Below are 11,266 nucleotides of genomic sequence, written 5' to 3'. Positions count from 1 at the left end.
TTCCCATCTTGGAAAGCACATTCTGCTATGTCTGAAGGTTTCATCCATACGATGGTACAACTTAGCTGGCTGCTTATTGGCTACCTGAAGTGCCCATTGCAGTATGGACCGGTGGAGTACCGGAGTTGCATGTCTTTTCGGCACACCCCAATTGTATCAAGAAAAATTCAATTTTTGAGGGAGGAAACAAGCAATGAGAAACATAATTTGTCTGTATTTTATCAGTAATCAAATGAGTGGACAGGACTGTGCCGTACACAAGGGGGGAAAAAAGTGTCAGAGCTAATTAATTTTGTACGTCACTTTATTCATAAGCTAAACTAAATCATGTATGGTCAGCTTTCAAGAAGAATGGTTACTCCTGTAATGTGGCGGGTCAGGCAATCCATCCAAGATGTGGGAAAGCCAAGACTAATGAGGAAAAACTGGGAATGTTTTCCTCCCTTTTATTAAGGAAATTACGGAGCCCCACTGTGAAACTGTTGACCAAGTGTAGAGTTGAAATAATTTTTAGAACCTCTAAAGTCTGTTGTTCAAGGGGGAGTTTCTTTTCTCAGTAGTTTGTTTCAGCCCCGTATTTGGCCAACATTCTCTGGAATTTTGAAGCTAGCAAGATGATATATAGGGTGTGTCAGGTCATTCACAACTGTACAGAAACCACACTGGAGCTGTACGAGTCAAAGGACATAAATAGGAAACAGTAATTGAGAACACGTGAGACAATGTTATAACTTAGCCCTAATTTTATTCAATATGTACAATGTGCGTGCTGTAAAGTAAACCAAGGAGAAACGTGGAAACTGAATTTAAGTTCAATGAGAAGAAATAAAAACTTTGATCTGTTGGTGACTTTTTAATTCTGTAACAGATGAGAAAGGACTTTGAAGAACAGTTGAACGGAATAGATAGTATTTTGGAAAGTAGATGAGCATCATCAAAAGTAACACAAGGATAATGGAATGCAGTCACATTAAATCGGGAGATGCCAAGGAATTTAGATTGAGAAATAAGACAAAGTCTTAATTTGGGTAGTATTAGGTAGATTTTTGGGTAGCACAGTGACGGCTGAAGTAGAGGATATAAAATGCAGACTGGCAATAGTAACAGAAACATTTCATCTACATCTACATTTATGCTCCGCAAGCCACCCAACAGTGTGTGGCTGAGGGCACTTTACGTGCCACTGTCATTACCTCCCTTTCCTGTTCCAGTCGCGTATGGTTTGCAGGAAGAACGACTGCCGGAAAGCTTCCGTGCGCGCTCAAATCTGAAAGAAGTATTCGTTCGTTGGTTCATTTGGGGAGGGGGACCAAACAGCGACATCATCAGTCCCAATGGGTTAAGGAAGGACGTCGGTAGTACCCTTGCAAAGGAACCATCCCAGCATTTGCCAGAAGCTATTTAGGGAAATCGTGGAAAACCTAAATCAGGATGGGCGGATGTGCGTTTGAACAGTCATCCTCCAAAATGCAAGTCCAGTGTGCTAAGCACTGCACCACCTCACTTGGTAAAAGAAGTATTAGGAAGTCTTTTCAAAAGCTTATGTTTTCTTCTTGTCTGAACTGCTTATGACACAAATTTCACTTCCATAGAAGAACACTGAAGACAAATACCTTCAGAGAAGAAGTATTGGTAAGTCTTTTCATAACGTATTTGTCTTGAGTGTACTTGTACGGAAGTGAAATGTGCATTATAAACAGTTCAGACAAGAAGAGAATATAATCTTTTGAAATTTGGTGCTACAGAATGCTGATGATCAGATGGGTAGAGTCAATAACTTATGAGGCGGTAATTTATCAAATTGAGGAGAAAAGAAATTTATGACATGACCTGACTTAATGAAGGCACTGATTGGCAGAACACATCCCGAGGCATCCAAGAATAATCAGTTTGATTATGGAGGAAAGTTTTTGAAAATGGGGGGGGGGGGGGGGGGAGGAGGATTGTAGAGGAGACCTAGGACTGAATACAGCAGGAAAGTTCAAATGGGCAAATGCATGTAGGTTTCAGTACAGTGTATAGCAGATAAGAAAAAACATTTCCTGGATTTCCCCTGGATTAATCATACACTTTTTCTGGGGTGGAAATACATTTTTCCATGTTAACTGACGATCTACTTTCCCTCACAGCTGTAAACTTGGCAATCCATTGAATGGCAAAGATTTTAGACACTGGCTTAGGACTTCCTGGCACTTCAGGAAATGAAACCCAGCAAAAAGGAACGTACCTTGGCATGATCTGTGATACATGGCAACATTTATACTGCCGATTTTCTTATTACGAAAGTATAAAAACGAATTTTACCAAATACAGCACACTAGCTTCTGAAGCACTGAAATCGAGATAGAGATGTGCTTTTATCAGCCAGTGATAGCTCATTTCACCTGATCTCACCATCCAAATGCAGCAGTATTCATGGTATAGGACACATGATGTTGCTATTGGTTGACTAAGTCTTTGTTAAGTAGTGCAACCATACAAATAGGAAAAGTTAATGGTATAAATTAATACACATGGAATATAGCTACAAGAAAAGCTAAGCTTTCAGATACAATATTGGACGTCAACATGTTACTAAACCCAACTTCCTTCAAATACTTTAATCACACTGCTAACGTCAAACTTATTTCACAAATAATGGCAAGTTTATATTTGTAACAATCCAGATGCTTAGAGAGAGAGAGAGAGAGAGAGAGAGAGAGAGAGAGAGAGAGAGAGAGAGAGAGAGAGAGAGATCCCCAATGTATGCGAAGTCTATTGTAAGATCTCCACTTTACTCTGACACATGCATGAGGAACTATTTGGCTGAAATTCTCTCAATAATTATTTGCATTATTTATATGTTGTCATTAAAAAATTTAATGCACACCATGACACACATGTACATATCTGGACTGTTTTCAGGCTGAATTCTCAATTTCATTCAATTTTCACAGTCAAAACTCAACAGAAGCAATAAAATAGTACAAAATGTAAAACAACATTAAATTGTGTGCTCTGAAATATTGCTATGTAACACCACGCAAGCCTAGGTTCTTATCTTTACAAGATCCTTGACCACCTTAGAATGAAGGCAGCTCAGTCACTACAATGCAATCCTATTACAGGAAAAGCAAATATAATGAAGCTATACATACAAACTGAAGTGCATTTAGCCATATCTAATAGATACAGTCTCTCACTCAAGATGTTTGAATCAAATATCCAAACCAAAAATTCAGCTTTACATCAATCTAGATAGCATCTCGTGAGATCATGCCATTATCAACACAATAACATAAGAACAATGAAATTCTTGTGCCTTAAAAAGACTGCGTCAAACAATGCAGAGAAGCTGTTACAGATTATTAATAACAAAATTCATCCACTTTATCACAGGCATCCAGCAGTTAAATTTCATGTCTCTGCAGAATGTGACATAGCAGCCTATCTGTATTTAATTGTCAAATTCTAACATGATACCATAAATATACTATGTAACAGAGCTCAATAAAAAGGGAGAACCTCAACAAATACGTAGATAAAGAGTAAAGTAAAAAAAATTATCACACAAAAATTAAGTTTCAGTCTAATTTTAAAATACAGGAACAAAGTAGAATGAAGTGAAATATAAAGCTATATTACAAAGATGGGTGATTATACCTCCTTAAAAAGTTACCATTTTTCACACCTGTAATGCTTCAGCCTGTGACAGCAGCTCCAAAGCATATAATATGCACCATTGGCAAGACAGATCTTATTAAAAAAAATAAAACAAGACAATACAAGCTGATAATAACATTACATCAGGTGCAGTCTCTTACTGAGGACCTACTCCTAATGGCAATTTGTTCTAACCTTTCTGCAAATGTACCATCCTCAAAAATTGAAAATTTGCAAAAAATTTCTGCAAAATCTATCTAGAGTTCTATGCAAAGTCATTTTTTTATGTAAAAAAGTGGCATGAAACAGCAGAGGACAATTCATGTACAACTACACTGATGTCACAAATCGAAGGTGAAGGAAACATTTTCTATTTAACTATTCCACATCAAAACATTTGTAAAAACTTTTTATTTTCCTATGTCAAAAACTGCAGATGACTCACACAAAAACAACAACAATTTGCATGTGGAATGCAATTTAATATAATACAATATCAAGCACTAGTTTACAGATATACAACACAGCTAGTCTTCTAACACTGCATAGCAGTGTTTTAGGCCTATAAAACAACAGAGCCTTCAAAGCCTGTTAACAGACACTGTCCTGCTCTTGCGGTCTAAAGGCATGATTAAAGTACAATATACAATTTAACGAAAGCACTACATTGTCACTTGCAATAAATGTGCACCTACCTATAAATAATACTTTCTGCACAATTTCCACTCAAAGATGTTCGTATGAATTGCATATTTTTCTTAGGAAAAAAATATCGAACATTGAGGTCGCCACAGCTCACTAGCTGAACAGTTTCCTTAGTCAAATAGTGCACATGTTAGGTCTGTTTGTAATAAATAAAACTTTTTCCCATATCACAATGAATTACAATTTATGGAAAGTTTTCACTAGCGTGATGCAGCTAAGAATAGTTTCAGTACCACCAATCCACAGAAGGCATGCTGCACAATACATATTCACTTGATGAACTGGTGGCTTGTCCATTTTTTAGTTCACTGCGCAACAGTTTGCGAGAAGTCCGTAATTCATATTTTACAAAATTTTATAAAGCCTTTAGTGTATGCATGAGCACATCTTGCAACCTGAAGTTATTCCTCACAAAGAGTACACATGCAGCAGACCATTACAGCACACCACCTCAGCAACACACTGCCACTAAGGTATTCCTTCTGATGCTCGTGGTAACACCGACGGTGCAAACAATTTCTGCTGTCCACCATGTTACAGCAGAATTTCCTGCAGGCAAATAATAATAATAATAATAATAATAATAATAATAATAATAATAATAACAATAATACCAATGTGTAAAGATGCTTACTGTTAAAGAAGAAAATTACACAGAATGTAAGGTGTCTGATGAAACAGTGAAAAAATAAACACACAAAGTAAATGTCTCACCCCTCTATTATCTCCAATACTCCCCTCCAACATAAATAACCTGCCTTTTGAAAGTGATTGTCAGTCAGTACCATTTCATATAAACAAAGATGATTCAAGATTGTACCACTCTTACTAGACTGCACAACAACGAAAGCTTTTTGACAAGTTATTTTGACAGTCACAGGAGGTGATAATAGTGACTATTCGAATTAACGGGCAAACTAAAGCTAAAATACAGGGTTCCTATAAATGATTCACTCAATCTCTAAGGATTGTATTTACCAAAGTATTACACGTACAAACATTATTGATGCATGAATAGAACCATACAGCCTTAGGGTTTGCACTGTACCCACCATTGGTGTTAAAAGATTGCAGTGCCTTGACAGAAGGATGATAAAGCAAGGAACAAATTTTTTGTGTTGGAATATGCAATATGTTTGTGGTAACAGTGCAGCATGCATTCACAAGGAATTATGGAAAAAAGCTGCCATGTAAACAGAGCACTGTACTTTGGTATCGACAATTTAGGGACAATTGGGCCTTTGTAAACAGCGAAGTACTTGTTGACCAAGGATGCCATATGGAACTTTGGACAAGGTGAGCGCAAGTTTTGTAAACAGTTCAAAAATTCTGTGGACTGCCATGAACATTGAATACCATAGCAAAATGAGCAGAAGACCCTGTGATGACTGTTATATTTCAAATCATACTGTCTGTAGCCACTGCAGAAATTAAAACTGGAAGATTATGGCCACTGAAATCAATTTTGCATCACAATGCTGAAAGCATTCGAGGATGAACATTTTGCCTCCAAGCTGATATTCAGCAATGGAGCAACCTTCCATCCATCAATGAAGCAACTTTCCATTTATCTGGAAAGGTTAATCCTTTGATTGCTGTGGACAAGTCAACTCACCATGCTCTGACACAGGACAGGTTCTGAAGACATGTCTAAATGCAGCCCCTGGGTTTTCCCTTAAGCGTTATCAATGTTTTTATACTTCCCATTCTGCCGACCCCTCATTGCTGCAGACAAATTGCTGGCCGCGGTGGTCTAGCGGTTCTAGGCACTCAGTCCGGAACTGTGCGACTGCTACGGTCGCAGGTTCGAATCCTGCCTCGGGCATGGATGTGTGTGATGTCCTTAGGTTAGTTAGGTTTAAGTAGTTCTAAGTTCTAGGGGACTGATGACCACAGATGTCAAGTCCCATAGTGCTCAGAGCCATTTGCAGACAAATTACTTCCATATCACAGCAAACAAAGTTTTGAGTATTTATCAAATAACATAAGACTGTGTGCTGTAAAAAAAAAAATAATTAAAAAAATAAAAAAATAAATAAAATTCCAATAACTCAAGAACAAAAGAAGATAGCATTCTCCTCCCAATTTTAAATAGAATTGTGATACCGTATCAACATACACAGCAATGTATGAGCTAAAAATCAACCATACACAAGGTTTACACAATACATTTTTACAAATACAAACTCTAAAATTTCATTCACTGTTCTACTCAATTTTATACACTGTATAATGAATAACTTAAAGACCTTTATTGACTAGAGATAGACTAAGATGTGCAAAAATCAATTTTCTTCAAGAAATAGTTTTCTTAAAATTGGATGATAACTATTTCGTAGTGGCTGAAATGCCGTCTCAGAACAACTAACAACATTTGGTGAGCTCTACAGCAACAACAAAGCTGCACTCACACAGAATGCAGAGATCACATCTGTAGCAATGAAAATGTTACTCACTGCAATGTGAGAGTGTGGGGCATTGAAAATCCTCACAAAATCTTTGTGCATGAACAAGTTTTGCCGAAGGTTAATGTTTTCTGTGCCATGTCACAGACAAAGATGTATGGGCTATGTTTCTTCTGTGAGAAGGTTGGCAGGTACCTCTTACCTAGATATGCTGCAGCTGCTGCTGCAGTTTTGTTGTTGTGTCCACAACTGACTGCTTATGATTCTTAGAGTCTGACCTTCGAATGAGACAGGACCGCTGCTCACTGGAGCATCACTATTTGCCATTATCTGAACAATGAACTTTTGTGTCACTGGGTTTGCTGTTGGGATGACGCTGATGTGGTTCTGTTCTCTTGTGACTTTTTCCTTTGAGTGTACATTAAGGACTGTATTTTCACACCCCACACCCGCCGCCAAGATAACTACAAAACTTATCAGCGTTGCTGCGATGACCACTGAAAGGATGTCGGTACATAAGGAACTAGACTATAGCTTGGACGTGTGATCAAAGGGGCACTCTTAGAACACATGCAGTGTGTTAACACAAACTTCGTGAGTTTATGTTTCTAATCATGCACCAAGTCATATTTGTACATGTAAAACTTTGGAAACGTACAGAACTTTAAAAACGAAAGAATCATTTGTAGTATAATACAGAAAATGTGACAGGGAAAGAGGAATAGCAAGGTGGGAATGGGGAGACAACAAACTAGGATTATGGAAATTGCACATTTTTCTGGGCATGATGTGATTTATTTGATGATAAATAAAAATTTTTGCACCCATGATCATATGTTGAAATATTTTTATTTCTTCAATGACCGATTTCAACAGAGTCTACAGTCATCTTCGGATCCACAATATATCAGGAGAAAAACATTACTCTGAAAAATCTACATAACTGTACAACCTGTATACAAGTGGAGTAACATAATAACCACGTCGCAATATATTTTTACATACCTTCTTGAAATAATATTTATGTGCATGAATCTCACAACCACAACAAGAGCACACTATCTATAAAACAAACACACCACATTTGCCTAATTATGTCATATACAGAAAATTCATTATCTATAAAGAAAGTCTCAAAAATCAAGAAACAGAGTAGATAAAAAGTGCATAGCACCAACAGAGTGCCACTGAGTGGAGGAGAGTTCATTTGTGGAGCTGTTGATAGGCTATATATGTTACAATGAGAGCCCTCTCATATCTGTACTACCCTACCCATAGGTTCTTCATACTAATACCTTATGGTGAGCATTTTTTTAAATTTTTACTGTCAATTTTATTTTTCCACGAATGTTCAAATGTTGGACCTGTAACCCTAAGGCAGTCCAGCCTATGAGAATCTCCTTAGCCAATTGTTGCAGACATTACACTTCAAATGCAGCATGACAGTGTCCTCAGTATGATTTTTTGGATCATCCTATAAATGTAGGAACTGTGTGTTTATGCACTGTTACCTTCAACAAGACAATTCATGTTCATCTATAAACAAGGAAGAACATAATTGTACTGTTGATTCAGGTGAATCGACATTCTTAATCCTACTTTGTGATATTATGTAATGCTTATGGCTGTTTATGCTTAGACCGATAGATAATTTTTCTATTATACACTGAAGTGCCAAAGAAACTGGTTCAGGCACGTGTATTCCAATAGAGATATATGTAAACAGGCAGAATACAGCGCTGTGGTCGCGAAGTCTCATATAAGACGGCAAGTATCTGGTGTAGTTGTTAGATCAGTCACTGCTGCTACCATGGCAGTACTATGCGACTCAACATCTGAGGTCATCAGTCCCCTAAACTTACAACTACTTAACGTAACTAACCTAAGGACATCACACACATGCAGGATTCGAACCTGCGATCATAGCAGCTGCGTGGTTCTGGACTGAAGCACCTAGACCCGCTCGGCCACCGTGGCCGGCATCAAGATTCAATCAAGTTTGAATGTGATGTTATATAAGGCGCACGAGTGATTGGGACACAGCATCTCCAAGGTAGCGATGAAGTGGGGATTTTCCCATACGACCATTTCAAGACTGTACCATGAATATCAGGAATCCAGTAAAACATAAAATCTCTGACATCGGTGCAGCAAGATAAAAGCCTGCAAAAATGAGACCAACGATGACTGAAGATAATCATTCAATGCGACAGAACTGCAACCATTCTGCAAATTGCTACAGATTTCAATGCTGGGCCATCAAGAAGTGTGTGCATGCAAACCATTGAATGAAACATCATCGATATGGGCTTCCGGAGCCGAAGGCCCACTTGTGTACCCTTGATGACTGCCCGACACAAAGCTTTACGCCTCGCCTTGGCCCGTCAATGCAGACACTGGACTGTTGATGAGTGGAAACTTGTTGCCGGTTCGGATGAGTCTAACTTCAAACTGTATCTAGCTGATGGATGTGTACGGATATGGAGGCAACCTCATGAATTCATGTACTCTGGATGTCAGCAGGGGACTGTTCAAGCTGGTGGAGGCTCTGTAATGGTGTGGGGTGTGTGCAGTTGGAGTAATATGGGACCCCTGAAACGTCTGGATACGATCGACAGGCGACACGAACGCAAGCATCCTGACTGGTCACCAGCATCTATTCATATCCATTGTGCATATCCCGACAGACTTGGGCAATTCTAGAGCAGGACAATGCAACACCCCACACGTCCAGAATTCCTACAGAGTGGCTCCAGGAACACTCTTCTGAGTTTAAACACTTCCAGTGGCCACCAAAATCCCCAGACATGAACTTTATTGAGCATATCTGGCATGCACTACAATGTGCTGTTCGGAAGAGAACACCACCCCCTCATACTCTTACTGATTTATGAACAGCCCTGCAGGATTCATGATGTCAATTCCCTCCAGCACTAGTTCAGACATTAGTAAAGTTAATGTCATGTCAGGTTGCGGCACTACACGATATTTGACAGGTGTACCAGTTTCTCTGGCTCTTCAGTGTATACCCACCATTCCTATGTCAATGTTTCTAGTGAGTACATTGTTGTATTTCTAAGAATATTTAATAATCTATGTAATGGCTCACCACCAGTTGTCCAAGCACGTAACTGCCTATAAATGCTTCTGCTGCAGGCTTGCTTAGTCTTTCCTGAAGGGCCGTAGCTGTGATGGCTCAAATGATTAAATTGTCTCCACTCCACAGCACAGCACATTGATGGTGCTATGGACTTTTCTACTCTCTTATGTATTTGACAAGCCAATGTAGGCCTGTGTTTTGTAAATAGAGCATGCTTTCATTATGGTTGCGAGATTCATACACAGTAATATCTCCAGTAGGTGTGTAATAAAATATTGTGATTTGGTTACTATGCTTTTCTACTTTTATACAAGTTGTCCTTTTATGCAGATCGTCACAGTAATGTTTTTCTTGTGGTATACTGTTGATTTGAAGACTACAGACTGTTGAAAACAGTCACTGAGGATATAAAAATATTTCAACATGCAATCTTGGCTGCAAAAATTCTTATTTATCTCAAAACAGGAATACTACTTGAATTATGCCAAGAAGCACAGGTCATCATGAAGATTCTGACAATTTTTACTAAAAACTAGTGAATAAGTCACTATATTGAATATTTATTTTTATCACGTAGCAGAAAACATTAAGCTAATCAGTGAACACATGACAGATGAAATATCTATGCCCAGTGTGTATGGATTTGCTTCTGTAGTGCAATACTACTGCCTTGCTGGCATAACAGGATTGTTTCTGGGCAACAGTAACAAATATATGCATACCAAATGCCATGAAATGTTTGCTAATAGCATAGTTAATATTACAAACACTAAAAAAGTTATATAGAAGTAGTTTTGTGGTCAATTATTCTCAGACTTTCCAGTTTACCAGGCACTGATACGGATTGAGGATATGCTACTGTTTAAGAGACCAGGAAAGAAATCACTAGTTATCTCCCCCAAGTTACTGTCTGTTTACACACAATAAGAAAATAAACCATCAAAATCTGAAATAATTAAAAGCAAATAACGCGTCTGGGAATCCTACCAAAGACATTATTACTTTAGCGACACTAACACTATGAGCAATGAAAATTACGAAAATCCATGCAAATTCTGAAGTGTATAAGTCCAGAGATGTTACAGTGTATGTGTCTGTACACATAGTTGATTTCTTGAAACCTCACACGGAACAGACATAAGTCTTAACAGAAAAACTGAGAGAAACAGACAGACGTTCACTAACTCAAAGTCTTTAATTAAAGAAGCTTTTAATTTTCTGTTATATTCATATGTCTGGCCTCCATTCCCATCAACCAATTTTGTATGACTACTCTTCCTATGTTCTGTTTACATTCAGCTGCAGAAGCTACGGACTTAACTCAGTGCTATTGCATAATTCCAGCAGAATTTAAATAATTTAGGAATAAAGAATACTTCTCACCAAAAAGAAGTAGTGTTGAGTCATTGAGAAT

The 11,266-nt window shown here is 38.1% G+C and overlaps 1 protein-coding gene across 4 annotated transcripts in view; it reads right to left on the bottom strand.

The window, feature by feature from the left end:
* Window positions 1-4,034: 4,034 nt before the first annotated feature.
* LOC124794726 (beta-TrCP) overlaps window positions 4,035-11,266 on the bottom strand; it is a 115,978-nt gene continuing 108,746 nt past the window's right edge. For all 4 annotated transcript variants that reach the window (XM_047258363.1, XM_047258523.1, XM_047258447.1 and 1 more), the window contains exon 12: window positions 4,035-4,896. The gene's annotated coding sequence lies outside the window, so the exon portion shown is untranslated. The remainder of the gene's footprint in view (window positions 4,897-11,266) is intronic.

Source organism: Schistocerca piceifrons, chromosome 1 (assembly GCF_021461385.2).
Source record: "Schistocerca piceifrons isolate TAMUIC-IGC-003096 chromosome 1, iqSchPice1.1, whole genome shotgun sequence".
NCBI lineage: Eukaryota > Metazoa > Arthropoda > Insecta > Orthoptera > Acrididae > Schistocerca > Schistocerca piceifrons.
Note: the sequence above shows the minus strand (reverse complement) of the source record. Positions and strands in the feature narration are given on the sequence as shown.